The sequence below is a fragment of the Schistocerca americana genome, chromosome 3, assembly GCF_021461395.2.
Source record: "Schistocerca americana isolate TAMUIC-IGC-003095 chromosome 3, iqSchAmer2.1, whole genome shotgun sequence".
Taxonomy (NCBI): domain Eukaryota; kingdom Metazoa; phylum Arthropoda; class Insecta; order Orthoptera; family Acrididae; genus Schistocerca; species Schistocerca americana.
This window is the reverse complement of record NC_060121.1, coordinates 806071915-806099261: the sequence shown is the minus strand read 5'-3', so window position 1 is coordinate 806099261 and position 27347 is coordinate 806071915. Positions and strand designations below refer to the sequence as shown.

Here is a 27347-nt window from a genome sequence, read left to right as displayed (position 1 = left end):
CGAACCAGGGACCTTTACACCTTCAGTCTAACGCTCTCCCAACTGAGCTATTTCGGCTGACGTTGAAGGTTGTCATTTGCATGTGTTCATTAAACTCTGTCTCGTTGCCAATTTCACAGTCACCTTCGTCTGATAAGACACAGGGGCGCTGAAAGGCGAGCAGCCGATGCAGTGAAGTTACACACACATTTCTTCTTCTTCCGTCATCGTAACAAGCAAACATGTCGACTCGATTCGTGTAATATTGACTTCGCTGACGCTAGAAAACCCGTGCTATATCGATGCCAGGGGCAACTCGTGTGCGGAGAACGAGACACAAGAAGGAGTGAGTCTCTCCACCGTATGAGTGGCAGTATCTAGCAGATACACACGGTAAAACATTCGACTTGCGTTAGCTCACACGTCATCGTCTGCAAGCTAAAATGGACACATCTGCACTGCCCACTGAGGCGACACTTGTACTAACACCTGGTGGACGCCTGTGAGACGCGGAGATGAGCTGCGGCTTCTGGGCGCGACTGTAGCGCTGCGCCCTGGATCAAATAGCACTGCACATTGCTGGTGACCCACGTGTTTAGTAGTGACGCAACTGCTAGGATGCAGCTGAACGTACGCCATTTGAGAGCGAGAAAATTTTCGCAGTAGGCAGGACTCGAACCTACGCTCCCAGAGGGAATCTGATTTCAAATCAGACGCCTTAACCACTCGGCCACGACTGCCGGTGGCGGAAGCGACTCCCGACAACTGAAACCGCCATCTTTAGAAGCAATCTGGTGGCAGAAAACGGCGTGGCCTCACTCTTTCCTGTACAGTTTCCATTAGCCGTTACGAAAGTGTATTAATTTTCGCCCAGACAGGGACTTGAACACAGGTGTATTAATTTTCGCCCAGACAGGGACTTGAACCCAGGACCCTTTGGTTGAAAACCTAACGCTCTACCGACTCAGCTATGCGGACCCACGCACGAGCATTTTCGTACAGCTGCGTGGTGTGCGAGTGATTCGCATGTCGTAATTACTGGCTTACGGCTCCAATGGCGACTTCACCGACTTCCCACTGACGCACCGCTGACGCTAGTTTTCTGTCGTCTTAAAACGATGGACATACCTCCAAGCAGCTGCGAGATCTTAAGAAAAGAAACGCTGCACCACTGCTTTTGCCGCACTCGAGTGATTGAAATTGCGATTCTTAAAAAGAAAATGAGATGTTCGCTGTGTCCATCACTTTCGAGCACATCTGTGTACTCACGATCTCAGCGACGGCTTTCTGCAGTCCCAGCGTCAGTGTCAGTGTGAGGTGAACCGATAGCCAGAGTAAGCAGCGGTCGTCGCGAAAACTCAGTATTCTTAAAACGGAAATTTTCGTCTTGTTGAGAATGGCGTCACTGGTTTGCACCCGCATTCGCCCACACATGTCACATGTGTGCGAAAATGTTTGCTCCTCTTTACGCAAAATCGCACGCAGCCGGTAGGATTCGAACCTACGCTCCCAGAGGGAATCTGATTTCGAGTCAGACGCCTTAACCACTCGGCCACGACTGCCGTTAGCGCGGTGTTCTCCGGACACATGCAACTGCTACCGTTTAAAGCACTGTGGTGTCAGAAAACGGCGTAGCTGCATTATTTTCTGTAGCGTCTCCACCGCTACCAGACGAATCGCTACCAAAGTATTAAAATTTCCGCCTGGACAGGGACTTGAAACCTGGGCCCTTAGGTTAAAAGCCTAATGCTCTACCGACTGAGCTATCCGGGCTCACATGAGGCTGCAAAACCTCCCACGACGCACAACTATACATTGACTCATGTCCTTTACTGTTGTGCAATCGCTGTATGGGGCCGTTAACAAATAAAACGTCGCCTAAATGCTGTCTACAAACTTATCGCGCTAAGCTCGTAACACACTATCGAAGACTGCTGGCACATGATGCAACAACAAATTGCACCAGTTGTTACGTCTCATACGTTGGAGCAGAGAATTTACGTGTTTTGTCGACACTCAGTGGGCAATTGGAAAATTCACAAGCATTTCGAATGCAATGTTTCCCACGCTTTCGCTCATTTCACGGTTCCGTTGAAGACGTTCTTCACCACCTGACACAGAAAAAGGAATGCAGTCGGTAGGATATTTTTAATTCTTTTGCTTCTAGGGGAGTTAGTTGTCTAGTGAGTTCCTCTTATGGCATGCACTAGACAACCAGAACAGCTACAGGAGAGAGTCATTTTTGTTGTCAGCGGTAGTTGCATTATCACAAACGCAGAGTAATTCCATTGGCGTCGCATCAAAACGAATCCCTGCCGAAACCCGGGATCGAACCAGGGACCTTTACACCTTCAGTCTAACGCTCTCCCAACTGAGCTATTTCGGCTGACGTTGAAGGTTGTCATTTGCATGTGTTCATTAAACTCTGTCTCGTTGCCAATTTCACAGTCACCTTCGTCTGATAAGACACAGGGGCGCTGAAAGGCGAGCAGCCGATGCAGTGAAGTTACACACACATTTCTTCTTCTTCCGTCATCGTAACAAGCAAACATGTCGACTCGATTCGTGTAATATTGACTTCGCTGACGCTAGAAAACCCGTGCTATATCGATGCCAGGGGCAACTCGTGTGCGGAGAACGAGACACAAGAAGGAGTGAGTCTCTCCACCGTATGAGTGGCAGTATCTAGCAGATACACACGGTAAAACATTCGACTTGCGTTAGCTCACACGTCATCGTCTGCAAGCTAAAATGGACACATCTGCACTGCCCAGTGAGGCGACACTTGTACTAACACCTGGTGGACGCCTGTGAGACGCGGAGATGAGCTGCGGCTTCTGGGGGCGACTGTAGCGCTGCGCCCTGGATCAAATAGCACTGCACATTGCTGGTGACCCACGTGTTTAGTAGTGACGCAACTGCTAGGATGCAGCTGAACGTACGCCATTTGAGAGCGAGAAAATTTTCGCAGTAGGCAGGACTCGAACCTACGCTCCCAGAGGGAATCTGATTTCAAATCAGACGCCTTAACCACTCGGCCACGACTGCCGGTGGCGGAAGCGACTCCCGACAACTGAAACCGCCATCTTTAGAAGCAATCTGGTGGCAGAAAACGGCGTGGCCTCACTCTTTCCTGTACAGTTTCCATTAGCCGTTACGAAAGTGTATTAATTTTCGCCCAGACAGGGACTTGAACACAGGTGTATTAATTTTCGCCCAGACAGGGACTTGAACCCAGGACCCTTTGGTTGAAAACCTAACGCTCTACCGACTCAGCTATGCGGACCCACGCACGAGCATTTTCGTACAGCTGCGTGGTGTGCGAGTGATTCGCATGTCGTAATTACTGGCTTACGGCTCCAATGGCGACTTCACCGACTTCCCACTGACGCACCGCTGACGCTAGTTTTCTGTCGTCTTAAAACGATGGACATACCTCCAAGCAGCTGCGAGATCTTAAGAAAAGAAACGCTGCACCACTGCTTTTGCCGCACTCGAGTGATTGAAATTGCGATTCTTAAAAAGAAAATGAGATGTTCGCTGTGTCCATCACTTTCGAGCACATCTGTGTACTCACGATCTCAGCGACGGCTTTCTGCAGTCCCAGCGTCAGTGTCAGTGTGAGGTGAACCGATAGCCAGAGTAAGCAGCGGTCGTCGCGAAAACTCAGTATTCTTAAAACGGAAATTTTCGTCTTGTTGAGAATGGCGTCACTGGTTTGCACCCGCATTCGCCCACACATGTCACATGTGTGCGAAAATGTTTGCTCCTCTTTACGCAAAATCGCACGCAGCCGGTAGGATTCGAACCTACGCTCCCAGAGGGAATCTGATTTCGAGTCAGACGCCTTAACCACTCGGCCACGACTGCCGTTAGCGCGGTGTTCTCCGGACACATGCAACTGCTACCGTTTAAAGCACTGTGGTGTCAGAAAACGGCGTAGCTGCATTATTTTCTGTAGCGTCTCCACCGCTACCAGACGAATCGCTACCAAAGTATTAAAATTTCCGCCTGGACAGGGACTTGAAACCTGGGCCCTTAGGTTAAAAGCCTAATGCTCTACCGACTGAGCTATCCGGGCTCACATGAGGCTGCAAAACCTCCCACGACGCACAACTATACATTGACTCATGTCCTTTACTGTTGTGCAATCGCTGTATGGGGCCGTTAACAAATAAAACGTCGCCTAAATGCTGTCTACAAACTTATCGCGCTAAGCTCGTAACACACTATCGAAGACTGCTGGCACATGATGCAACAACAAATTGCACCAGTTGTTACGTCTCATACGTTGGAGCAGAGAATTTACGTGTTTTGTCGACACTCAGTGGGCAATTGGAAAATTCACAAGCATTTCGAATGCAATGTTTCCCACGCTTTCGCTCATTTCACGGTTCCGTTGAAGACGTTCTTCACCACCTGACACAGAAAAAGGAATGCAGTCGGTAGGATATTTTTAATTCTTTTGCTTCTAGGGGAGTTAGTTGTCTAGTGAGTTCCTCTTATGGCATGCACTAGACAACCAGAACAGCTACAGGAGAGAGTCATTTTTGTTGTCAGCGGTAGTTGCATTATCACAAACGCAGAGTAATTCCATTGGCGTCGCATCAAAACGAATCCCTGCCGAAACCCGGGATCGAACCAGGGACCTTTACACCTTCAGTCTAACGCTCTCCCAACTGAGCTATTTCGGCTGACGTTGAAGGTTGTCATTTGCATGTGTTCATTAAACTCTGTCTCGTTGCCAATTTCACAGTCACCTTCGTCTGATAAGACACAGGGGCGCTGAAAGGCGAGCAGCCGATGCAGTGAAGTTACACACACATTTCTTCTTCTTCCGTCATCGTAACAAGCAAACATGTCGACTCGATTCGTGTAATATTGACTTCGCTGACGCTAGAAAACCCGTGCTATATCGATGCCAGGGGCAACTCGTGTGCGGAGAACGAGACACAAGAAGGAGTGAGTCTCTCCACCGTATGAGTGGCAGTATCTAGCAGATACACACGGTAAAACATTCGACTTGCGTTAGCTCACACGTCATCGTCTGCAAGCTAAAATGGACACATCTGCACTGCCCAGTGAGGCGACACTTGTACTAACACCTGGTGGACGCCTGTGAGACGCGGAGATGAGCTGCGGCTTCTGGGGGCGACTGTAGCGCTGCGCCCTGGATCAAATAGCACTGCACATTGCTGGTGACCCACGTGTTTAGTAGTGACGCAACTGCTAGGATGCAGCTGAACGTACGCCATTTGAGAGCGAGAAAATTTTCGCAGTAGGCAGGACTCGAACCTACGCTCCCAGAGGGAATCTGATTTCAAATCAGACGCCTTAACCACTCGGCCACGACTGCCGGTGGCGGAAGCGACTCCCGACAACTGAAACCGCCATCTTTAGAAGCAATCTGGTGGCAGAAAACGGCGTGGCCTCACTCTTTCCTGTACAGTTTCCATTAGCCGTTACGAAAGTGTATTAATTTTCGCCCAGACAGGGACTTGAACACAGGTGTATTAATTTTCGCCCAGACAGGGACTTGAACCCAGGACCCTTTGGTTGAAAACCTAACGCTCTACCGACTCAGCTATGCGGACCCACGCACGAGCATTTTCGTACAGCTGCGTGGTGTGCGAGTGATTCGCATGTCGTAATTACTGGCTTACGGCTCCAATGGCGACTTCACCGACTTCCCACTGACGCACCGCTGACGCTAGTTTTCTGTCGTCTTAAAACGATGGACATACCTCCAAGCAGCTGCGAGATCTTAAGAAAAGAAACGCTGCACCACTGCTTTTGCCGCACTCGAGTGATTGAAATTGCGATTCTTAAAAAGAAAATGAGATGTTCGCTGTGTCCATCACTTTCGAGCACATCTGTGTACTCACGATCTCAGCGACGGCTTTCTGCAGTCCCAGCGTCAGTGTCAGTGTGAGGTGAACCGATAGCCAGAGTAAGCAGCGGTCGTCGCGAAAACTCAGTATTCTTAAAACGGAAATTTTCGTCTTGTTGAGAATGGCGTCACTGGTTTGCACCCGCATTCGCCCACACATGTCACATGTGTGCGAAAATGTTTGCTCCTCTTTACGCAAAATCGCACGCAGCCGGTAGGATTCGAACCTACGCTCCCAGAGGGAATCTGATTTCGAGTCAGACGCCTTAACCACTCGGCCACGACTGCCGTTAGCGCGGTGTTCTCCGGACACATGCAACTGCTACCGTTTAAAGCACTGTGGTGTCAGAAAACGGCGTAGCTGCATTATTTTCTGTAGCGTCTCCACCGCTACCAGACGAATCGCTACCAAAGTATTAAAATTTCCGCCTGGACAGGGACTTGAAACCTGGGCCCTTAGGTTAAAAGCCTAATGCTCTACCGACTGAGCTATCCGGGCTCACATGAGGCTGCAAAACCTCCCACGACGCACAACTATACATTGACTCATGTCCTTTACTGTTGTGCAATCGCTGTATGGGGCCGTTAACAAATAAAACGTCGCCTAAATGCTGTCTACAAACTTATCGCGCTAAGCTCGTAACACACTATCGAAGACTGCTGGCACATGATGCAACAACAAATTGCACCAGTTGTTACGTCTCATACGTTGGAGCAGAGAATTTACGTGTTTTGTCGACACTCAGTGGGCAATTGGAAAATTCACAAGCATTTCGAATGCAATGTTTCCCACGCTTTCGCTCATTTCACGGTTCCGTTGAAGACGTTCTTCACCACCTGACACAGAAAAAGGAATGCAGTCGGTAGGATATTTTTAATTCTTTTGCTTCTAGGGGAGTTAGTTGTCTAGTGAGTTCCTCTTATGGCATGCACTAGACAACCAGAACAGCTACAGGAGAGAGTCATTTTTGTTGTCAGCGGTAGTTGCATTATCACAAACGCAGAGTAATTCCATTGGCGTCGCATCAAAACGAATCCCTGCCGAAACCCGGGATCGAACCAGGGACCTTTACACCTTCAGTCTAACGCTCTCCCAACTGAGCTATTTCGGCTGACGTTGAAGGTTGTCATTTGCATGTGTTCATTAAACTCTGTCTCGTTGCCAATTTCACAGTCACCTTCGTCTGATAAGACACAGGGGCGCTGAAAGGCGAGCAGCCGATGCAGTGAAGTTACACACACATTTCTTCTTCTTCCGTCATCGTAACAAGCAAACATGTCGACTCGATTCGTGTAATATTGACTTCGCTGACGCTAGAAAACCCGTGCTATATCGATGCCAGGGGCAACTCGTGTGCGGAGAACGAGACACAAGAAGGAGTGAGTCTCTCCACCGTATGAGTGGCAGTATCTAGCAGATACACACGGTAAAACATTCGACTTGCGTTAGCTCACACGTCATCGTCTGCAAGCTAAAATGGACACATCTGCACTGCCCAGTGAGGCGACACTTGTACTAACACCTGGTGGACGCCTGTGAGACGCGGAGATGAGCTGCGGCTTCTGGGGGCGACTGTAGCGCTGCGCCCTGGATCAAATAGCACTGCACATTGCTGGTGACCCACGTGTTTAGTAGTGACGCAACTGCTAGGATGCAGCTGAACGTACGCCATTTGAGAGCGAGAAAATTTTCGCAGTAGGCAGGACTCGAACCTACGCTCCCAGAGGGAATCTGATTTCAAATCAGACGCCTTAACCACTCGGCCACGACTGCCGGTGGCGGAAGCGACTCCCGACAACTGAAACCGCCATCTTTAGAAGCAATCTGGTGGCAGAAAACGGCGTGGCCTCACTCTTTCCTGTACAGTTTCCATTAGCCGTTACGAAAGTGTATTAATTTTCGCCCAGACAGGGACTTGAACACAGGTGTATTAATTTTCGCCCAGACAGGGACTTGAACCCAGGACCCTTTGGTTGAAAACCTAACGCTCTACCGACTCAGCTATGCGGACCCACGCACGAGCATTTTCGTACAGCTGCGTGGTGTGCGAGTGATTCGCATGTCGTAATTACTGGCTTACGGCTCCAATGGCGACTTCACCGACTTCCCACTGACGCACCGCTGACGCTAGTTTTCTGTCGTCTTAAAACGATGGACATACCTCCAAGCAGCTGCGAGATCTTAAGAAAAGAAACGCTGCACCACTGCTTTTGCCGCACTCGAGTGATTGAAATTGCGATTCTTAAAAAGAAAATGAGATGTTCGCTGTGTCCATCACTTTCGAGCACATCTGTGTACTCACGATCTCAGCGACGGCTTTCTGCAGTCCCAGCGTCAGTGTCAGTGTGAGGTGAACCGATAGCCAGAGTAAGCAGCGGTCGTCGCGAAAACTCAGTATTCTTAAAACGGAAATTTTCGTCTTGTTGAGAATGGCGTCACTGGTTTGCACCCGCATTCGCCCACACATGTCACATGTGTGCGAAAATGTTTGCTCCTCTTTACGCAAAATCGCACGCAGCCGGTAGGATTCGAACCTACGCTCCCAGAGGGAATCTGATTTCGAGTCAGACGCCTTAACCACTCGGCCACGACTGCCGTTAGCGCGGTGTTCTCCGGACACATGCAACTGCTACCGTTTAAAGCACTGTGGTGTCAGAAAACGGCGTAGCTGCATTATTTTCTGTAGCGTCTCCACCGCTACCAGACGAATCGCTACCAAAGTATTAAAATTTCCGCCTGGACAGGGACTTGAAACCTGGGCCCTTAGGTTAAAAGCCTAATGCTCTACCGACTGAGCTATCCGGGCTCACATGAGGCTGCAAAACCTCCCACGACGCACAACTATACATTGACTCATGTCCTTTACTGTTGTGCAATCGCTGTATGGGGCCGTTAACAAATAAAACGTCGCCTAAATGCTGTCTACAAACTTATCGCGCTAAGCTCGTAACACACTATCGAAGACTGCTGGCACATGATGCAACAACAAATTGCACCAGTTGTTACGTCTCATACGTTGGAGCAGAGAATTTACGTGTTTTGTCGACACTCAGTGGGCAATTGGAAAATTCACAAGCATTTCGAATGCAATGTTTCCCACGCTTTCGCTCATTTCACGGTTCCGTTGAAGACGTTCTTCACCACCTGACACAGAAAAAGGAATGCAGTCGGTAGGATATTTTTAATTCTTTTGCTTCTAGGGGAGTTAGTTGTCTAGTGAGTTCCTCTTATGGCATGCACTAGACAACCAGAACAGCTACAGGAGAGAGTCATTTTTGTTGTCAGCGGTAGTTGCATTATCACAAACGCAGAGTAATTCCATTGGCGTCGCATCAAAACGAATCCCTGCCGAAACCCGGGATCGAACCAGGGACCTTTACACCTTCAGTCTAACGCTCTCCCAACTGAGCTATTTCGGCTGACGTTGAAGGTTGTCATTTGCATGTGTTCATTAAACTCTGTCTCGTTGCCAATTTCACAGTCACCTTCGTCTGATAAGACACAGGGGCGCTGAAAGGCGAGCAGCCGATGCAGTGAAGTTACACACACATTTCTTCTTCTTCCGTCATCGTAACAAGCAAACATGTCGACTCGATTCGTGTAATATTGACTTCGCTGACGCTAGAAAACCCGTGCTATATCGATGCCAGGGGCAACTCGTGTGCGGAGAACGAGACACAAGAAGGAGTGAGTCTCTCCACCGTATGAGTGGCAGTATCTAGCAGATACACACGGTAAAACATTCGACTTGCGTTAGCTCACACGTCATCGTCTGCAAGCTAAAATGGACACATCTGCACTGCCCAGTGAGGCGACACTTGTACTAACACCTGGTGGACGCCTGTGAGACGCGGAGATGAGCTGCGGCTTCTGGGGGCGACTGTAGCGCTGCGCCCTGGATCAAATAGCACTGCACATTGCTGGTGACCCACGTGTTTAGTAGTGACGCAACTGCTAGGATGCAGCTGAACGTACGCCATTTGAGAGCGAGAAAATTTTCGCAGTAGGCAGGACTCGAACCTACGCTCCCAGAGGGAATCTGATTTCAAATCAGACGCCTTAACCACTCGGCCACGACTGCCGGTGGCGGAAGCGACTCCCGACAACTGAAACCGCCATCTTTAGAAGCAATCTGGTGGCAGAAAACGGCGTGGCCTCACTCTTTCCTGTACAGTTTCCATTAGCCGTTACGAAAGTGTATTAATTTTCGCCCAGACAGGGACTTGAACACAGGTGTATTAATTTTCGCCCAGACAGGGACTTGAACCCAGGACCCTTTGGTTGAAAACCTAACGCTCTACCGACTCAGCTATGCGGACCCACGCACGAGCATTTTCGTACAGCTGCGTGGTGTGCGAGTGATTCGCATGTCGTAATTACTGGCTTACGGCTCCAATGGCGACTTCACCGACTTCCCACTGACGCACCGCTGACGCTAGTTTTCTGTCGTCTTAAAACGATGGACATACCTCCAAGCAGCTGCGAGATCTTAAGAAAAGAAACGCTGCACCACTGCTTTTGCCGCACTCGAGTGATTGAAATTGCGATTCTTAAAAAGAAAATGAGATGTTCGCTGTGTCCATCACTTTCGAGCACATCTGTGTACTCACGATCTCAGCGACGGCTTTCTGCAGTCCCAGCGTCAGTGTCAGTGTGAGGTGAACCGATAGCCAGAGTAAGCAGCGGTCGTCGCGAAAACTCAGTATTCTTAAAACGGAAATTTTCGTCTTGTTGAGAATGGCGTCACTGGTTTGCACCCGCATTCGCCCACACATGTCACATGTGTGCGAAAATGTTTGCTCCTCTTTACGCAAAATCGCACGCAGCCGGTAGGATTCGAACCTACGCTCCCAGAGGGAATCTGATTTCGAGTCAGACGCCTTAACCACTCGGCCACGACTGCCGTTAGCGCGGTGTTCTCCGGACACATGCAACTGCTACCGTTTAAAGCACTGTGGTGTCAGAAAACGGCGTAGCTGCATTATTTTCTGTAGCGTCTCCACCGCTACCAGACGAATCGCTACCAAAGTATTAAAATTTCCGCCTGGACAGGGACTTGAAACCTGGGCCCTTAGGTTAAAAGCCTAATGCTCTACCGACTGAGCTATCCGGGCTCACATGAGGCTGCAAAACCTCCCACGACGCACAACTATACATTGACTCATGTCCTTTACTGTTGTGCAATCGCTGTATGGGGCCGTTAACAAATAAAACGTCGCCTAAATGCTGTCTACAAACTTATCGCGCTAAGCTCGTAACACACTATCGAAGACTGCTGGCACATGATGCAACAACAAATTGCACCAGTTGTTACGTCTCATACGTTGGAGCAGAGAATTTACGTGTTTTGTCGACACTCAGTGGGCAATTGGAAAATTCACAAGCATTTCGAATGCAATGTTTCCCACGCTTTCGCTCATTTCACGGTTCCGTTGAAGACGTTCTTCACCACCTGACACAGAAAAAGGAATGCAGTCGGTAGGATATTTTTAATTCTTTTGCTTCTAGGGGAGTTAGTTGTCTAGTGAGTTCCTCTTATGGCATGCACTAGACAACCAGAACAGCTACAGGAGAGAGTCATTTTTGTTGTCAGCGGTAGTTGCATTATCACAAACGCAGAGTAATTCCATTGGCGTCGCATCAAAACGAATCCCTGCCGAAACCCGGGATCGAACCAGGGACCTTTACACCTTCAGTCTAACGCTCTCCCAACTGAGCTATTTCGGCTGACGTTGAAGGTTGTCATTTGCATGTGTTCATTAAACTCTGTCTCGTTGCCAATTTCACAGTCACCTTCGTCTGATAAGACACAGGGGCGCTGAAAGGCGAGCAGCCGATGCAGTGAAGTTACACACACATTTCTTCTTCTTCCGTCATCGTAACAAGCAAACATGTCGACTCGATTCGTGTAATATTGACTTCGCTGACGCTAGAAAACCCGTGCTATATCGATGCCAGGGGCAACTCGTGTGCGGAGAACGAGACACAAGAAGGAGTGAGTCTCTCCACCGTATGAGTGGCAGTATCTAGCAGATACACACGGTAAAACATTCGACTTGCGTTAGCTCACACGTCATCGTCTGCAAGCTAAAATGGACACATCTGCACTGCCCAGTGAGGCGACACTTGTACTAACACCTGGTGGACGCCTGTGAGACGCGGAGATGAGCTGCGGCTTCTGGGGGCGACTGTAGCGCTGCGCCCTGGATCAAATAGCACTGCACATTGCTGGTGACCCACGTGTTTAGTAGTGACGCAACTGCTAGGATGCAGCTGAACGTACGCCATTTGAGAGCGAGAAAATTTTCGCAGTAGGCAGGACTCGAACCTACGCTCCCAGAGGGAATCTGATTTCAAATCAGACGCCTTAACCACTCGGCCACGACTGCCGGTGGCGGAAGCGACTCCCGACAACTGAAACCGCCATCTTTAGAAGCAATCTGGTGGCAGAAAACGGCGTGGCCTCACTCTTTCCTGTACAGTTTCCATTAGCCGTTACGAAAGTGTATTAATTTTCGCCCAGACAGGGACTTGAACACAGGTGTATTAATTTTCGCCCAGACAGGGACTTGAACCCAGGACCCTTTGGTTGAAAACCTAACGCTCTACCGACTCAGCTATGCGGACCCACGCACGAGCATTTTCGTACAGCTGCGTGGTGTGCGAGTGATTCGCATGTCGTAATTACTGGCTTACGGCTCCAATGGCGACTTCACCGACTTCCCACTGACGCACCGCTGACGCTAGTTTTCTGTCGTCTTAAAACGATGGACATACCTCCAAGCAGCTGCGAGATCTTAAGAAAAGAAACGCTGCACCACTGCTTTTGCCGCACTCGAGTGATTGAAATTGCGATTCTTAAAAAGAAAATGAGATGTTCGCTGTGTCCATCACTTTCGAGCACATCTGTGTACTCACGATCTCAGCGACGGCTTTCTGCAGTCCCAGCGTCAGTGTCAGTGTGAGGTGAACCGATAGCCAGAGTAAGCAGCGGTCGTCGCGAAAACTCAGTATTCTTAAAACGGAAATTTTCGTCTTGTTGAGAATGGCGTCACTGGTTTGCACCCGCATTCGCCCACACATGTCACATGTGTGCGAAAATGTTTGCTCCTCTTTACGCAAAATCGCACGCAGCCGGTAGGATTCGAACCTACGCTCCCAGAGGGAATCTGATTTCGAGTCAGACGCCTTAACCACTCGGCCACGACTGCCGTTAGCGCGGTGTTCTCCGGACACATGCAACTGCTACCGTTTAAAGCACTGTGGTGTCAGAAAACGGCGTAGCTGCATTATTTTCTGTAGCGTCTCCACCGCTACCAGACGAATCGCTACCAAAGTATTAAAATTTCCGCCTGGACAGGGACTTGAAACCTGGGCCCTTAGGTTAAAAGCCTAATGCTCTACCGACTGAGCTATCCGGGCTCACATGAGGCTGCAAAACCTCCCACGACGCACAACTATACATTGACTCATGTCCTTTACTGTTGTGCAATCGCTGTATGGGGCCGTTAACAAATAAAACGTCGCCTAAATGCTGTCTACAAACTTATCGCGCTAAGCTCGTAACACACTATCGAAGACTGCTGGCACATGATGCAACAACAAATTGCACCAGTTGTTACGTCTCATACGTTGGAGCAGAGAATTTACGTGTTTTGTCGACACTCAGTGGGCAATTGGAAAATTCACAAGCATTTCGAATGCAATGTTTCCCACGCTTTCGCTCATTTCACGGTTCCGTTGAAGACGTTCTTCACCACCTGACACAGAAAAAGGAATGCAGTCGGTAGGATATTTTTAATTCTTTTGCTTCTAGGGGAGTTAGTTGTCTAGTGAGTTCCTCTTATGGCATGCACTAGACAACCAGAACAGCTACAGGAGAGAGTCATTTTTGTTGTCAGCGGTAGTTGCATTATCACAAACGCAGAGTAATTCCATTGGCGTCGCATCAAAACGAATCCCTGCCGAAACCCGGGATCGAACCAGGGACCTTTACACCTTCAGTCTAACGCTCTCCCAACTGAGCTATTTCGGCTGACGTTGAAGGTTGTCATTTGCATGTGTTCATTAAACTCTGCCTCGTTGCCAATTTCACAGTCACCTTCGTCTGATAAGACACAGGGGCGCTGAAAGGCGAGCAGCCGATGCAGTGAAGTTACACACACATTTCTTCTTCTTCCGTCATCGTAACAAGCAAACATGTCGACTCGATTCGTGTAATATTGACTTCGCTGACGCTAGAAAACCCGTGCTATATCGATGCCAGGGGCAACTCGTGTGCGGAGAACGAGACACAAGAAGGAGTGAGTCTCTCCACCGTATGAGTGGCAGTATCTAGCAGATACACACGGTAAAACATTCGACTTGCGTTAGCTCACACGTCATCGTCTGCAAGCTAAAATGGACACATCTGCACTGCCCACTGAGGCGACACTTGTACTAACACCTGGTGGACGCCTGTGAGACGCGGAGATGAGCTGCGGCTTCTGGGCGCGACTGTAGCGCTGCGCCCTGGATCAAATAGCACTGCACATTGCTGGTGACCCACGTGTTTAGTAGTGACGCAACTGCTAGGATGCAGCTGAACGTACGCCATTTGAGAGCGAGAAAATTTTCGCAGTAGGCAGGACTCGAACCTACGCTCCCAGAGGGAATCTGATTTCAAATCAGACGCCTTAACCACTCGGCCACGACTGCCGGTGGCGGAAGCGACTCCCGACAACTGAAACCGCCATCTTTAGAAGCAATCTGGTGGCAGAAAACGGCGTGGCCTCACTCTTTCCTGTACAGTTTCCATTAGCCGTTACGAAAGTGTATTAATTTTCGCCCAGACAGGGACTTGAACACAGGTGTATTAATTTTCGCCCAGACAGGGACTTGAACCCAGGACCCTTTGGTTGAAAAGCTAACGCTCTACCGACTCAGCTATGCGGACCCACGCACGAGCATTTTCGTACAGCTGCGTGGTGTGCGAGTGATTCGCATGTCGTAATTACTGGCTTACGGCTCCAATGGCGACTTCACCGACTTCCCACTGACGCACCGCTGACGCTAGTTTTCTGTCGTCTTAAAACGATGGACATACCTCCAAGCAGCTGCGAGATCTTAAGAAAAGAAACGCTGCACCACTGCTTTTGCCGCACTCGAGTGATTGAAATTGCGATTCTTAAAAAGAAAATGAGATGTTCGCTGTGTCCATCACTTTCGAGCACATCTGTGTACTCACGATCTCAGCGACGGCTTTCTGCAGTCCCAGCGTCAGTGTCAGTGTGAGGTGAACCGATAGCCAGAGTAAGCAGCGGTCGTCGCGAAAACTCAGTATTCTTAAAACGGAAATTTTCGTCTTGTTGAGAATGGCGTCACTGGTTTGCACCCGCATTCGCCCACACATGTCACATGTGTGCGAAAATGTTTGCTCCTCTTTACGCAAAATCGCACGCAGCCGGTAGGATTCGAACCTACGCTCCCAGAGGGAATCTGATTTCGAGTCAGACGCCTTAACCACTCGGCCACGACTGCCGTTAGCGCGGTGTTCTCCGGACACATGCAACTGCTACCGTTTAAAGCACTGTGGTGTCAGAAAACGGCGTAGCTGCATTATTTTCTGTAGCGTCTCCACCGCTACCAGACGAATCGCTACCAAAGTATTAAAATTTCCGCCTGGACAGGGACTTGAAACCTGGGCCCTTAGGTTAAAAGCCTAATGCTCTACCGACTGAGCTATCCGGGCTCACATGAGGCTGCAAAACCTCCCACGACGCACAACTATACATTGACTCATGTCCTTTACTGTTGTGCAATCGCTGTATGGGGCCGTTAACAAATAAAACGTCGCCTAAATGCTGTCTACAAACTTATCGCGCTAAGCTCGTAACACACTATCGAAGACTGCTGGCACATGATGCAACAACAAATTGCACCAGTTGTTACGTCTCATACGTTGGAGCAGAGAATTTACGTGTTTTGTCGACACTCAGTGGGCAATTGGAAAATTCACAAGCATTTCGAATGCAATGTTTCCCACGCTTTCGCTCATTTCACGGTTCCGTTGAAGACGTTCTTCACCACCTGACACAGAAAAAGGAATGCAGTCGGTAGGATATTTTTAATTCTTTTGCTTCTAGGGGAGTTAGTTGTCTAGTGAGTTCCTCTTATGGCATGCACTAGACAACCAGAACAGCTACAGGAGAGAGTCATTTTTGTTGTCAGCGGTAGTTGCATTATCACAAACGCAGAGTAATTCCATTGGCGTCGCATCAAAACGAATCCCTGCCGAAACCCGGGATCGAACCAGGGACCTTTACACCTTCAGTCTAACGCTCTCCCAACTGAGCTATTTCGGCTGACGTTGAAGGTTGTCATTTGCATGTGTTCATTAAACTCTGTCTCGTTGCCAATTTCACAGTCACCTTCGTCTGATAAGACACAGGGGCGCTGAAAGGCGAGCAGCCGATGCAGTGAAGTTACACACACATTTCTTCTTCTTCCGTCATCGTAACAAGCAAACATGTCGACTCGATTCGTGTAATATTGACTTCGCTGACGCTAGAAAACCCGTGCTATATCGATGCCAGGGGCAACTCGTGTGCGGAGAACGAGACACAAGAAGGAGTGAGTCTCTCCACCGTATGAGTGGCAGTATCTAGCAGATACACACGGTAAAACATTCGACTTGCGTTAGCTCACACGTCATCGTCTGCAAGCTAAAATGGACACATCTGCACTGCCCAGTGAGGCGACACTTGTACTAACACCTGGTGGACGCCTGTGAGACGCGGAGATGAGCTGCGGCTTCTGGGGGCGACTGTAGCGCTGCGCCCTGGATCAAATAGCACTGCACATTGCTGGTGACCCACGTGTTTAGTAGTGACGCAACTGCTAGGATGCAGCTGAACGTACGCCATTTGAGAGCGAGAAAATTTTCGCAGTAGGCAGGACTCGAACCTACGCTCCCAGAGGGAATCTGATTTCAAATCAGACGCCTTAACCACTCGGCCACGACTGCCGGTGGCGGAAGCGACTCCCGACAACTGAAACCGCCATCTTTAGAAGCAATCTGGTGGCAGAAAACGGCGTGGCCTCACTCTTTCCTGTACAGTTTCCATTAGCCGTTACGAAAGTGTATTAATTTTCGCCCAGACAGGGACTTGAACACAGGTGTATTAATTTTCGCCCAGACAGGGACTTGAACCCAGGACCCTTTGGTTGAAAACCTAACGCTCTACCGACTCAGCTATGCGGACCCACGCACGAGCATTTTCGTACAGCTGCGTGGTGTGCGAGTGATTCGCATGTCGTAATTACTGGCTTACGGCTCCAATGGCGACTTCACCGACTTCCCACTGACGCACCGCTGACGCTAGTTTTCTGTCGTCTTAAAACGATGGACATACCTCCAAGCAGCTGCGAGATCTTAAGAAAAGAAACGCTGCACCACTGCTTTTGCCGCACTCGAGTGATTGAAATTGCGATTCTTAAAAAGAAAATGAGATGTTCGCTGTGTCCATCACTTTCGAGCACATCTGTGTACTCACGATCTCAGCGACGGCTTTCTGCAGTCCCAGCGTCAGTGTCAGTGTGAGGTGAACCGATAGCCAGAGTAAGCAGCGGTCGTCGCGAAAACTCAGTATTCTTAAAACGGAAATTTTCGTCTTGTTGAGAATGGCGTCACTGGTTTGCACCCGCATTCGCCCACACATGTCACATGTGTGCGAAAATGTTTGCTCCTCTTTACGCAAAATCGCACGCAGCCGGTAGGATTCGAACCTACGCTCCCAGAGGGAATCTGATTTCGAGTCAGACGCCTTAACCACTCGGCCACGACTGCCGTTAGCGCGGTGTTCTCCGGACACATGCAACTGCTACCGTTTAAAGCACTGTGGTGTCAGAAAACGGCGTAGCTGCATTATTTTCTGTAGCGTCTCCACCGCTACCAGACGAATCGCTACCAAAGTATTAAAATTTCCGCCTGGACAGGGACTTGAAACCTGGGCCCTTAGGTTAAAAGCCTAATGCTCTACCGACTGAGCTATCCGGGCTCACATGAGGCTGCAAAACCTCCCACGACGCACAACTATACATTGACTCATGTCCTTTACTGTTGTGCAATCGCTGTATGGGGCCGTTAACAAATAAAACGTCGCCTAAATGCTGTCTACAAACTTATCGCGCTAAGCTCGTAACACACTATCGAAGACTGCTGGCACATGATGCAACAACAAATTGCACCAGTTGTTACGTCTCATACGTTGGAGCAGAGAATTTACGTGTTTTGTCGACACTCAGTGGGCAATTGGAAAATTCACAAGCATTTCGAATGCAATGTTTCCCACGCTTTCGCTCATTTCACGGTTCCGTTGAAGACGTTCTTCACCACCTGACACAGAAAAAGGAATGCAGTCGGTAGGATATTTTTAATTCTTTTGCTTCTAGGGGAGTTAGTTGTCTAGTGAGTTCCTCTTATGGCATGCACTAGACAACCAGAACAGCTACAGGAGAGAGTCATTTTTGTTGTCAGCGGTAGTTGCATTATCACAAACGCAGAGTAATTCCATTGGCGTCGCATCAAAACGAATCCCTGCCGAAACCCGGGATCGAACCAGGGACCTTTACACCTTCAGTCTAACGCTCTCCCAACTGAGCTATTTCGGCTGACGTTGAAGGTTGTCATTTGCATGTGTTCATTAAACTCTGTCTCGTTGCCAATTTCACAGTCACCTTCGTCTGATAAGACACAGGGGCGCTGAAAGGCGAGCAGCCGATGCAGTGAAGTTACACACACATTTCTTCTTCTTCCGTCATCGTAACAAGCAAACATGTCGACTCGATTCGTGTAATATTGACTTCGCTGACGCTAGAAAACCCGTGCTATATCGATGCCAGGGGCAACTCGTGTGCGGAGAACGAGACACAAGAAGGAGTGAGTCTCTCCACCGTATGAGTGGCAGTATCTAGCAGATACACACGGTAAAACATTCGACTTGCGTTAGCTCACACGTCATCGTCTGCAAGCTAAAATGGACACATCTGCACTGCCCAGTGAGGCGACACTTGTACTAACACCTGGTGGACGCCTGTGAGACGCGGAGATGAGCTGCGGCTTCTGGGGGCGACTGTAGCGCTGCGCCCTGGATCAAATAGCACTGCACATTGCTGGTGACCCACGTGTTTAGTAGTGACGCAACTGCTAGGATGCAGCTGAACGTACGCCATTTGAGAGCGAGAAAATTTTCGCAGTAGGCAGGACTCGAACCTACGCTCCCAGAGGGAATCTGATTTCAAATCAGACGCCTTAACCACTCGGCCACGACTGCCGGTGGCGGAAGCGACTCCCGACAACTGAAACCGCCATCTTTAGAAGCAATCTGGTGGCAGAAAACGGCGTGGCCTCACTCTTTCCTGTACAGTTTCCATTAGCCGTTACGAAAGTGTATTAATTTTCGCCCAGACAGGGACTTGAACACAGGTGTATTAATTTTCGCCCAGACAGGGACTTGAACCCAGGACCCTTTGGTTGAAAACCTAACGCTCTACCGACTCAGCTATGCGGACCCACGCACGAGCATTTTCGTACAGCTGCGTGGTGTGCGAGTGATTCGCATGTCGTAATTACTGGCTTACGGCTCCAATGGCGACTTCACCGACTTCCCACTGACGCACCGCTGACGCTAGTTTTCTGTCGTCTTAAAACGATGGACATACCTCCAAGCAGCTGCGAGATCTTAAGAAAAGAAACGCTGCACCACTGCTTTTGCCGCACTCGAGTGATTGAAATTGCGATTCTTAAAAAGAAAATGAGATGTTCGCTGTGTCCATCACTTTCGAGCACATCTGTGTACTCACGATCTCAGCGACGGCTTTCTGCAGTCCCAGCGTCAGTGTCAGTGTGAGGTGAACCGATAGCCAGAGTAAGCAGCGGTCGTCGCGAAAACTCAGTATTCTTAAAACGGAAATTTTCGTCTTGTTGAGAATGGCGTCACTGGTTTGCACCCGCATTCGCCCACACATGTCACATGTGTGCGAAAATGTTTGCTCCTCTTTACGCAAAATCGCACGCAGCCGGTAGGATTCGAACCTACGCTCCCAGAGGGAATCTGATTTCGAGTCAGACGCCTTAACCACTCGGCCACGACTGCCGTTAGCGCGGTGTTCTCCGGACACATGCAACTGCTACCGTTTAAAGCACTGTGGTGTCAGAAAACGGCGTAGCTGCATTATTTTCTGTAGCGTCTCCACCGCTACCAGACGAATCGCTACCAAAGTATTAAAATTTCCGCCTGGACAGGGACTTGAAACCTGGGCCCTTAGGTTAAAAGCCTAATGCTCTACCGACTGAGCTATCCGGGCTCACATGAGGCTGCAAAACCTCCCACGACGCACAACTATACATTGACTCATGTCCTTTACTGTTGTGCAATCGCTGTATGGGGCCGTTAACAAATAAAACGTCGCCTAAATGCTGTCTACAAACTTATCGCGCTAAGCTCGTAACACACTATCGAAGACTGCTGGCACATGATGCAACAACAAATTGCACCAGTTGTTACGTCTCATACGTTGGAGCAGAGAATTTACGTGTTTTGTCGACACTCACTGGGCAATTGGAAAATTCACAAGCATTTCGAATGCAATGTTTCCCACGCTTTCGCTCATTTCACGGTTCCGTTGAAGACGTTCTTCACCACCTGACACAGAAAAAGGAATGCAGTCGGTAGGATATTTTTAATTCTTTTGCTTCTAGGGGAGTTAGTTGTCTAGTGAGTTCCTCTTATGGCATGCACTAGACAACCAGAACAGCTACAGGAGAGAGTCATTTTTGTTGTCAGCGGTAGTTGCATTATCACAAACGCAGAGTAATTCCATTGGCGTCGCATCAAAACGAATCCCTGCCGAAACCCGGGATCGAACCAGGGACCTTTAGATCTTCAGTCTAACGCTCTCCCAACTGAGCTATTTCGGCTGACGTTGAAGGTTCTCATTTGCATGTGTTCATTAACCTCTGCCTCGTTGCCAATGTCACAGTCACCTTCGTCTGATAAGACACAGGGGCGCTGAAAGGCGAGCAGCCGATGCAGTGAAGTTACACACACATTTCTTCTTCTTCCGTCATCGTAACAAGCAAACATGTCGACTCGATTCGTGTAATATTGACTTCGCTGACGCTAGAAAACCCGTGTCATATCGATGCCATGGGCAACTCGTGTGCGGAGAACGAGACACAAGAAGGAGTGAGTCTCTCCACCGTATGGGAGGCAGTATCTAGCAGATACACACGGTAAAACATTCGACTTGCGTTAGCTCACACGTCATCGTCTGCAAGCTAAAATGGACACATCTGCACTGCCCAGTGAGGCGACACTTGTACTAACACCTGGTGGACGCCTGTGAGACGCGGAGATGAGCTGCGGCTTCTGGGCGCGACTGTAGCGCTGCGCCCTGGATCAAATAGCACTGCACATTGCTGGTGACCCACGTGTTTAGTAGTGACGCAACTGCTAGGATGCAGCTGAACGTCCGCCATTTGAGAGCGAGAAAATTTTCGCAGTCGGCAGGACTCGAACCTACGCTCCCAGAGGGAATCTGATTTCAAGTCAGACGCCTTACCCACTCGGCCACGACTGCCGGTGGCGGAAGCGACTCCCGACAACTGTAACCGCCATCTTTAGAAGCAATCTGGTGGCAGAAAACGGCGTGGCCTCACTCTTTCCTGTACGGTTTCCATTAGCCGTTACGAAAGTGTATTAATTTTCGCCCAGTCAGGGACTTGAACACAGGTGTATTAATTTTCGCCCAGACAGGGACTTGAACCCAGGACCCTTTGGTTGAAAACCTAACGCTCTACCGACTCAGCTATGCGGACCCACGCAAGAGCATTATCGTACAGCTGCGTGGTGTGCGAGTGATTCGCATGTCGTAATTACTGGCTTACGGCTCCAATGGCGACTTCACCGACTTCCCACTGACGCACCGCTGACGCTAGTTTTCTGTCGTCTTAAAACGATGGACATACCTCCAAGCAGCTGCGAGATCTTAAGAAAAGAAACGCTGCACCACTGCTTTTGCCGCACTCGAGTGATTGAAATTGCGATTCTTAAAAAGAAAATGAGATGTTCGCTCTGTCCATCACTTTCGAGCACATCTGTGTACTCACGATCTCAGCGACGGCTTTCTGCAGTCCCAGCGTCAGTGTCAGTGTGAGGTGAACCGATAGCCAGAGTAAGCAGCGGTCGTCGCGAAAACTCAGTATTCTTAAAACGGAAATTTTCGTCTTGTTGAGAATGGCGTCACTGGTTTGCACCCGCATTCGCCCACACATGTCACATGTGTGCGAAAATGTTTGCTCCTCTTTACGCAAAATCGCACGCAGCCGGTAGGATTCGAACCTACGCTCCCAGAGGGAATCTGATTTCGAGTCAGACGCCTTAACCACTCGGCCACGACTGCCGTTAGCGCGGTGTTCTCCGGACACATGCAACTGCTACCGTTTAAAGCACTGTGGTGTCAGAAAACGGCGTAGCTGCATTATTTTCTGTAGCGTCTCCACCGCTACCAGACGAATCGCTACCAAAGTATTAAAATTTCCGCCTGGACAGGGACTTGAAACCTGGGCCCTTAGGTTAAAAGCCTAATGCTCTACCGACTGAGCTATCCGGGCTCACACGAGGCTGCAAAACCTCCCACGACGCACAACTATACATTGACTCATGTCCTTTACTGTTGTGCAATCGCTGTATGGGGCCGTTAACAAATAAAACGTCGCCTAAATGCTGTCTACAAACTTACCGCGCTAAGCTCGTAACACACTATCGAAGACTGCTGGCACATGATGCAACAACAAATTGCACCAGTTGTTACGTCTCATACGTTGGAGCAGAGAATTTACGTGTTTTGTCGACACTCACTGGGCAATTGGAAAATTCACAAGCATTTCGAATGCAATGTTTCCCACGCTTTCGCTCATTTCACGGTTCCGTTGAAGACGTTCTTCACCACCTGACACAGAAAAAGGAATGCAGTCGGTAGGATATTTTTAATTCTTTTGCTTCTAGGGGAGTTAGTTGTCTAGTGAGTTCCTCTTATGGCATGCACTAGACAACCAGAACAGCTACAGGAGAGAGTCATTTTTGTTGTCAGCGGTAGTTGCATTATCACAAACGCAGAGTAATTCCATTGGCGTCGCATCAAAACGAATCCCTGCCGAAACCCGGGATCGAACCAGGGACCTTTAGATCTTCAGTCTAACGCTCTCCCAACTGAGCTATTTCGGCTGACGTTGAAGGTTCTCATTTGCATGTGTTCATTAACCTCTGCCTCGTTGCCAATTTCACAGTCACCTTCGTCTGATAAGACACAGGGGCGCTGAAAGGCGAGCAGCCGATGCAGTGAAGTTACACACACATTTCTTCTTCTTCCGTCATCGTAACAAGCAAACATGTCGACTCGATTCGTGTAATATTGACTTCGCTGACGCTAGAAAACCCGTGTCATATCGATGCCAGGGGCAACTCGTGTGCGGAGAACGAGACACAAGAAGGAGTGAGTCTCTCCACCGTATGGGAGGCAGTATCTAGCAGATACACACGGTAAAACATTCGACTTGCGTTAGCTCACACGTCATCGTCTGCAAGCTAAAATGGACACATCTGCACTGCCCAGTGAGGCGACACTTGTACTAACACCTGGTGGACGCCTGTGAGACGCGGAGATGAGCTGCGGCTTCTGGGCGCGACTGTAGCGCTGCGCCCTGGATCAAATAGCACTGCACATTGCTGGTGACCCACGTGTTTAGTAGTGACGCAACTGCTAGGATGCAGCTGAACGTCCGCCATTTGAGAGCGAGAAAATTTTCGCAGTCGGCAGGACTCGAACCTACGCTCCCAGAGGGAATCTGATTTCAAGTCAGACGCCTTAACCACTCGGCCACGACTGCCGGTGGCGGAAGCGACTCCCGACAACTGTAACCGCCATCTTTAGAAGCAATCTGGTGGCAGAAAACGGCGTGGCCTCACTCTTTCCTGTACGGTTTCCATTAGCCGTTACGAAAGTGTATTAATTTTCGCCCAGTCAGGGACTTGAACGCAGGTGTATTAATTTTCGCCCAGACAGGGACTTGAACCCAGGACCCTTTGGTTGAAAACCTAACGCTCTACCGACTCAGCTATGCGGACCCACGCACGAGCATTATCGTACAGCTGCGTGGTGTGCGAGTGATTCGCATGTCGTAATTACTGGCTTACGGCTCCAATGGCGACTTCACCGACTTCCCTCTGACGCACCGCTGACGCTAGTTTTCTGTCGTCTTAAAACGATGGACATACCTCCAAGCAGCTGCGAGATCTTAAGAAAAGAAACGCTGCACCACTGCTTTTGCCGCACTCGAGTGATTGAAATTGCGATTCTTAAAAAGAAAATGAGATGTTCGCTCTGTCCATCACTTTCGAGCACATCTGTGTAGTCACGATCTCAGCGACGGCTTTCTGCAGTCCCAGCGTCAGTGTCAGTGTGAGGTGAACCGATAGCCAGAGTAAGCAGCGGTCGTCGCGAAAACTCAGTATTCTTAAAACGGAAATTTTCGTCTTGTTGAGAATGGCGTCACTGGTTTGCACCCGCATTCGCCCACACATGTCACATGTGTGCGAAAATGTTTGCTCCTCTTTACGCAAAATCGCACGCAGCCGGTAGGATTCGAACCTACGCTCCCAGAGGGAATCTGATTTCGAGTCAGACGCCTTAACCACTCGGCCACGACTGCCGTTAGCGCGGTGTTCTCCGGACACATGCAACTGCTACCGTTTAAAGCACTGTGGTGTCAGAAAACGGCGTAGCTGCATTATTTTCTGTAGCGTCTCCACCGCTACCAGACGAATCGCTACCAAAGTATTAAAATTTCCGCCTGGACAGGGACTTGAAACCTGAGCCCTTAGGTTAAAAGCCTAATGCTCTACCGACTGAGCTATCCGGGCTCACACGAGGCTGCAAAACCTCCCACGACGCACAACTATACATTGACTCATGTCCTTTACTGTTGTGCAATCGCTGTATGGGGCCGTTAACAAATAAAACGTCGCCTAAATGCTGTCTACAAACTTACCGCGCTAAGCTCGTAACACACTATCGAAGACTGCTGGCACATGATGAAACAACAAATTGCACCAGTTGTTACGTCTCATACGTTGGAGCAGAGAATTTACGTGTTTTGTCGACACTCACTGGGCAATTGGAAAATTCACAAGCATTTCGAATGCAATGTTTCCCACGCTTTCGCTCATTTCACGGTTCCGTTGAAGACGTTCTTCACCACCTGACACAGAAAAAGGAATGCAGTCGGTAGGATATTTTTAATTCTTTTGCTTCTAGGGGAGTTAGTTGTCTAGTGAGTTCCTCTTATGGCATGCACTAGACAACCAGAACAGCTACAGGAGAGAGTCATTTTTGTTGTCAGCGGTAGTTGCATTATCACAAACGCAGAGTAATTCCATTGGCGTCGCATCAAAACGAATCCCTGCCGAAACCCGGGATCGAACCAGGGACCTTTAGATCTTCAGTCTAACGCTCTCCCAACTGAGCTATTTCGGCTGACGTTGAAGGTTCTCATTTGCATGTGTTGATTAACCTCTGCCTCGTTGCCAATTTCACAGTCACCTTCGTCTGATAAGACACAGGGGCGCTGAAAGGCGAGCAGCCGATGCAGTGAAGTTACACACACATTTCTTCTTCTTCCGTCATCGTAACAAGCAAACATGTCGACTCGATTCGTGTAATATTGACTTCGCTGACGCTAGAAAACCCGTGTCATATCGATGCCAGGGGCAACTCGTGTGCGGAGAACGAGACACAAGAAGGAGTGAGTCTCTCCACCGTATGGGAGGCAGTATCTAGCAGATACACACGGTAAAACATTCGACTTGCGTTAGCTCACACGTCATCGTCTGCAAGCTAAAATGGACACATCTGCACTGCCCAGTGAGGCGACACTTGTACTAACACCTGGTGGACGCCTGTGAGACGCGGAGATGAGCTGCGGCTTCTGGGCGCGACTGTAGCGCTGCGCCCTGGATCAAATAGCACTGCACATTGCTGGTGACCCACGTGTTTAGTAGTGACGCAACTGCTAGGATGCAGCTGAACGTCCGCCATTTGAGAGCGAGAAAATTTTCGCAGTCGGCAGGACTCGAACCTACGCTCCCAGAGGGAATCTGATTTCAAGTCAGACGCCTTAACCACTCGGCCACGACTGCCGGTGGCGGAAGCGACTCCCGACAACTGTAACCGCCATCTTTAGAAGCAATCTGGTGGCAGAAAACGGCGTGGCCTCACTCTTTCCTGTACGGTTTCCATTAGCCGTTACGAAAGTGTATTAATTTTCGCCCAGTCAGGGACTTGAACACAGGTGTATTAATTTTCGCCCAGACAGGGACTTGAACCCAGGACCCTTTGGTTGAAAACCTAACGCTCTACCGACTCAGCTATGCGGACCCACGCAAGAGCATTATCGTACAGCTGCGTGGTGTGCGAGTGATTCGCATGTCGTAATTACTGGCTTACGGCTCCAATGGCGACTTCACCGACTTCCCACTGACGCACCGCTGACGCTAGTTTTCTGTCGTCTTAAAACGATGGACATACCTCCAAGCAGCTGCGAGATCTTAAGAAAAGAAACGCTGCACCACTGCTTTTGCCGCACTCGAGTGATTGAAATTGCGATTCTTAAAAAGAAAATGAGATGTTCGCTCTGTCCATCACTTTCGAGCACATCTGTGTACTCACGATCTCAGCGACGGCTTTCTGCAGTCCCAGCGTCAGTGTCAGTGTGAGGTGAACCGATAGCCAGAGTAAGCAGCGGTCGTCGCGAAAACTCAGTATTCTTAAAACGGAAATTTTCGTCTTGTTGAGAATGGCGTCACTGGTTTGCACCCGCATTCGCCCACACATGTCACATGTGTGCGAAAATGTTTGCTCCTCTTTACGCAAAATCGCACGCAGCCGGTAGGATTCGAACCTACGCTCCCAGAGGGAATCTGATTTCGAGTCAGACGCCTTAACCACTCGGCCACGACTGCCGTTAGCGCGGTGTTCTCCGGACACATGCAACTGCTACCGTTTAAAGCACTGTGGTGTCAGAAAACGGCGTAGCTGCATTATTTTCTGTAGCGTCTCCACCGCTACCAGACGAATCGCTACCAAAGTATTAAAATTTCCGCCTGGACAGGGACTTGAAACCTGGGCCCTTAGGTTAAAAGCCTAATGCTCTACCGACTGAGCTATCCGGGCTCACACGAGGCTGCAAAACCTCCCACGACGCACAACTATACATTGACTCATGTCCTTTACTGTTGTGCAATCGCTGTATGGGGCCGTTAACAAATAAAACGTCGCCTAAATGCTGTCTACAAACTTACCGCGCTAAGCTTGTAACACACTATCGAAGACTGCTGGCACATGATGCAACAACAAATTGCACCAGTTGTTACGTCTCAT

The 27347-nt window shown here is 49.4% G+C and overlaps 47 non-coding genes across 47 annotated transcripts; all 47 read right to left on the bottom strand.

Moving 5' to 3' along the window:
- Positions 1–637: 637 nt before the first annotated feature.
- Positions 638–719, bottom strand: Trnas-uga. Its single transcript has one exon. It is a non-coding gene; the product is annotated as a tRNA-Ser (tRNA).
- Positions 720–1459: 740 nt separating this feature from the next.
- Trnas-cga lies at positions 1460–1541 on the bottom strand. The gene has a single exon. It is a non-coding gene; the product is annotated as a tRNA-Ser (tRNA).
- A 138-nt stretch (positions 1542–1679) lies between these two features.
- On the bottom strand, positions 1680–1752 carry Trnak-uuu. The gene has a single exon. It is a non-coding gene; the product is annotated as a tRNA-Lys (tRNA).
- A 540-nt stretch (positions 1753–2292) lies between these two features.
- On the bottom strand, positions 2293–2365 carry Trnaf-gaa. Its single transcript has one exon. It is a non-coding gene; the product is annotated as a tRNA-Phe (tRNA).
- Positions 2366–2945: 580 nt separating this feature from the next.
- Trnas-uga lies at positions 2946–3027 on the bottom strand. Its single transcript has one exon. It is a non-coding gene; the product is annotated as a tRNA-Ser (tRNA).
- A 740-nt stretch (positions 3028–3767) lies between these two features.
- On the bottom strand, positions 3768–3849 carry Trnas-cga. The gene has a single exon. It is a non-coding gene; the product is annotated as a tRNA-Ser (tRNA).
- A 138-nt stretch (positions 3850–3987) lies between these two features.
- Trnak-uuu lies at positions 3988–4060 on the bottom strand. Its single transcript has one exon. It is a non-coding gene; the product is annotated as a tRNA-Lys (tRNA).
- A 540-nt stretch (positions 4061–4600) lies between these two features.
- On the bottom strand, positions 4601–4673 carry Trnaf-gaa. Its single transcript has one exon. It is a non-coding gene; the product is annotated as a tRNA-Phe (tRNA).
- Positions 4674–5253: 580 nt separating this feature from the next.
- Trnas-uga lies at positions 5254–5335 on the bottom strand. The gene has a single exon. It is a non-coding gene; the product is annotated as a tRNA-Ser (tRNA).
- A 740-nt stretch (positions 5336–6075) lies between these two features.
- Trnas-cga lies at positions 6076–6157 on the bottom strand. Its single transcript has one exon. It is a non-coding gene; the product is annotated as a tRNA-Ser (tRNA).
- A 138-nt stretch (positions 6158–6295) lies between these two features.
- On the bottom strand, positions 6296–6368 carry Trnak-uuu. Its single transcript has one exon. It is a non-coding gene; the product is annotated as a tRNA-Lys (tRNA).
- Positions 6369–6908: 540 nt separating this feature from the next.
- Positions 6909–6981, bottom strand: Trnaf-gaa. The gene has a single exon. It is a non-coding gene; the product is annotated as a tRNA-Phe (tRNA).
- Positions 6982–7561: 580 nt separating this feature from the next.
- Trnas-uga lies at positions 7562–7643 on the bottom strand. Its single transcript has one exon. It is a non-coding gene; the product is annotated as a tRNA-Ser (tRNA).
- Positions 7644–8383: 740 nt separating this feature from the next.
- Positions 8384–8465, bottom strand: Trnas-cga. Its single transcript has one exon. It is a non-coding gene; the product is annotated as a tRNA-Ser (tRNA).
- A 138-nt stretch (positions 8466–8603) lies between these two features.
- On the bottom strand, positions 8604–8676 carry Trnak-uuu. The gene has a single exon. It is a non-coding gene; the product is annotated as a tRNA-Lys (tRNA).
- Positions 8677–9216: 540 nt separating this feature from the next.
- Trnaf-gaa lies at positions 9217–9289 on the bottom strand. Its single transcript has one exon. It is a non-coding gene; the product is annotated as a tRNA-Phe (tRNA).
- Positions 9290–9869: 580 nt separating this feature from the next.
- Trnas-uga lies at positions 9870–9951 on the bottom strand. The gene has a single exon. It is a non-coding gene; the product is annotated as a tRNA-Ser (tRNA).
- Positions 9952–10691: 740 nt separating this feature from the next.
- Trnas-cga lies at positions 10692–10773 on the bottom strand. The gene has a single exon. It is a non-coding gene; the product is annotated as a tRNA-Ser (tRNA).
- A 138-nt stretch (positions 10774–10911) lies between these two features.
- Positions 10912–10984, bottom strand: Trnak-uuu. The gene has a single exon. It is a non-coding gene; the product is annotated as a tRNA-Lys (tRNA).
- Positions 10985–11524: 540 nt separating this feature from the next.
- Trnaf-gaa lies at positions 11525–11597 on the bottom strand. Its single transcript has one exon. It is a non-coding gene; the product is annotated as a tRNA-Phe (tRNA).
- A 580-nt stretch (positions 11598–12177) lies between these two features.
- Positions 12178–12259, bottom strand: Trnas-uga. The gene has a single exon. It is a non-coding gene; the product is annotated as a tRNA-Ser (tRNA).
- Positions 12260–12999: 740 nt separating this feature from the next.
- On the bottom strand, positions 13000–13081 carry Trnas-cga. Its single transcript has one exon. It is a non-coding gene; the product is annotated as a tRNA-Ser (tRNA).
- A 138-nt stretch (positions 13082–13219) lies between these two features.
- Trnak-uuu lies at positions 13220–13292 on the bottom strand. The gene has a single exon. It is a non-coding gene; the product is annotated as a tRNA-Lys (tRNA).
- A 540-nt stretch (positions 13293–13832) lies between these two features.
- Positions 13833–13905, bottom strand: Trnaf-gaa. The gene has a single exon. It is a non-coding gene; the product is annotated as a tRNA-Phe (tRNA).
- Positions 13906–14485: 580 nt separating this feature from the next.
- Positions 14486–14567, bottom strand: Trnas-uga. The gene has a single exon. It is a non-coding gene; the product is annotated as a tRNA-Ser (tRNA).
- Positions 14568–15307: 740 nt separating this feature from the next.
- On the bottom strand, positions 15308–15389 carry Trnas-cga. Its single transcript has one exon. It is a non-coding gene; the product is annotated as a tRNA-Ser (tRNA).
- Positions 15390–15527: 138 nt separating this feature from the next.
- Positions 15528–15600, bottom strand: Trnak-uuu. Its single transcript has one exon. It is a non-coding gene; the product is annotated as a tRNA-Lys (tRNA).
- Positions 15601–16140: 540 nt separating this feature from the next.
- Positions 16141–16213, bottom strand: Trnaf-gaa. The gene has a single exon. It is a non-coding gene; the product is annotated as a tRNA-Phe (tRNA).
- A 580-nt stretch (positions 16214–16793) lies between these two features.
- Trnas-uga lies at positions 16794–16875 on the bottom strand. Its single transcript has one exon. It is a non-coding gene; the product is annotated as a tRNA-Ser (tRNA).
- A 740-nt stretch (positions 16876–17615) lies between these two features.
- Positions 17616–17697, bottom strand: Trnas-cga. Its single transcript has one exon. It is a non-coding gene; the product is annotated as a tRNA-Ser (tRNA).
- A 138-nt stretch (positions 17698–17835) lies between these two features.
- Positions 17836–17908, bottom strand: Trnak-uuu. Its single transcript has one exon. It is a non-coding gene; the product is annotated as a tRNA-Lys (tRNA).
- Positions 17909–18448: 540 nt separating this feature from the next.
- Positions 18449–18521, bottom strand: Trnaf-gaa. The gene has a single exon. It is a non-coding gene; the product is annotated as a tRNA-Phe (tRNA).
- A 580-nt stretch (positions 18522–19101) lies between these two features.
- On the bottom strand, positions 19102–19183 carry Trnas-uga. Its single transcript has one exon. It is a non-coding gene; the product is annotated as a tRNA-Ser (tRNA).
- Positions 19184–19923: 740 nt separating this feature from the next.
- On the bottom strand, positions 19924–20005 carry Trnas-cga. The gene has a single exon. It is a non-coding gene; the product is annotated as a tRNA-Ser (tRNA).
- Positions 20006–20143: 138 nt separating this feature from the next.
- On the bottom strand, positions 20144–20216 carry Trnak-uuu. Its single transcript has one exon. It is a non-coding gene; the product is annotated as a tRNA-Lys (tRNA).
- Positions 20217–20756: 540 nt separating this feature from the next.
- Trnaf-gaa lies at positions 20757–20829 on the bottom strand. Its single transcript has one exon. It is a non-coding gene; the product is annotated as a tRNA-Phe (tRNA).
- Positions 20830–21409: 580 nt separating this feature from the next.
- On the bottom strand, positions 21410–21491 carry Trnas-uga. Its single transcript has one exon. It is a non-coding gene; the product is annotated as a tRNA-Ser (tRNA).
- A 740-nt stretch (positions 21492–22231) lies between these two features.
- Positions 22232–22313, bottom strand: Trnas-cga. The gene has a single exon. It is a non-coding gene; the product is annotated as a tRNA-Ser (tRNA).
- A 138-nt stretch (positions 22314–22451) lies between these two features.
- Positions 22452–22524, bottom strand: Trnak-uuu. The gene has a single exon. It is a non-coding gene; the product is annotated as a tRNA-Lys (tRNA).
- A 540-nt stretch (positions 22525–23064) lies between these two features.
- Trnaf-gaa lies at positions 23065–23137 on the bottom strand. Its single transcript has one exon. It is a non-coding gene; the product is annotated as a tRNA-Phe (tRNA).
- Positions 23138–23717: 580 nt separating this feature from the next.
- On the bottom strand, positions 23718–23799 carry Trnas-uga. Its single transcript has one exon. It is a non-coding gene; the product is annotated as a tRNA-Ser (tRNA).
- A 740-nt stretch (positions 23800–24539) lies between these two features.
- Positions 24540–24621, bottom strand: Trnas-cga. The gene has a single exon. It is a non-coding gene; the product is annotated as a tRNA-Ser (tRNA).
- Positions 24622–24759: 138 nt separating this feature from the next.
- On the bottom strand, positions 24760–24832 carry Trnak-uuu. The gene has a single exon. It is a non-coding gene; the product is annotated as a tRNA-Lys (tRNA).
- Positions 24833–25372: 540 nt separating this feature from the next.
- Trnaf-gaa lies at positions 25373–25445 on the bottom strand. Its single transcript has one exon. It is a non-coding gene; the product is annotated as a tRNA-Phe (tRNA).
- A 580-nt stretch (positions 25446–26025) lies between these two features.
- Positions 26026–26107, bottom strand: Trnas-uga. Its single transcript has one exon. It is a non-coding gene; the product is annotated as a tRNA-Ser (tRNA).
- Positions 26108–26847: 740 nt separating this feature from the next.
- Trnas-cga lies at positions 26848–26929 on the bottom strand. Its single transcript has one exon. It is a non-coding gene; the product is annotated as a tRNA-Ser (tRNA).
- Positions 26930–27067: 138 nt separating this feature from the next.
- Positions 27068–27140, bottom strand: Trnak-uuu. The gene has a single exon. It is a non-coding gene; the product is annotated as a tRNA-Lys (tRNA).
- Between the last annotated feature and the right edge of the window lie 207 nt (positions 27141–27347).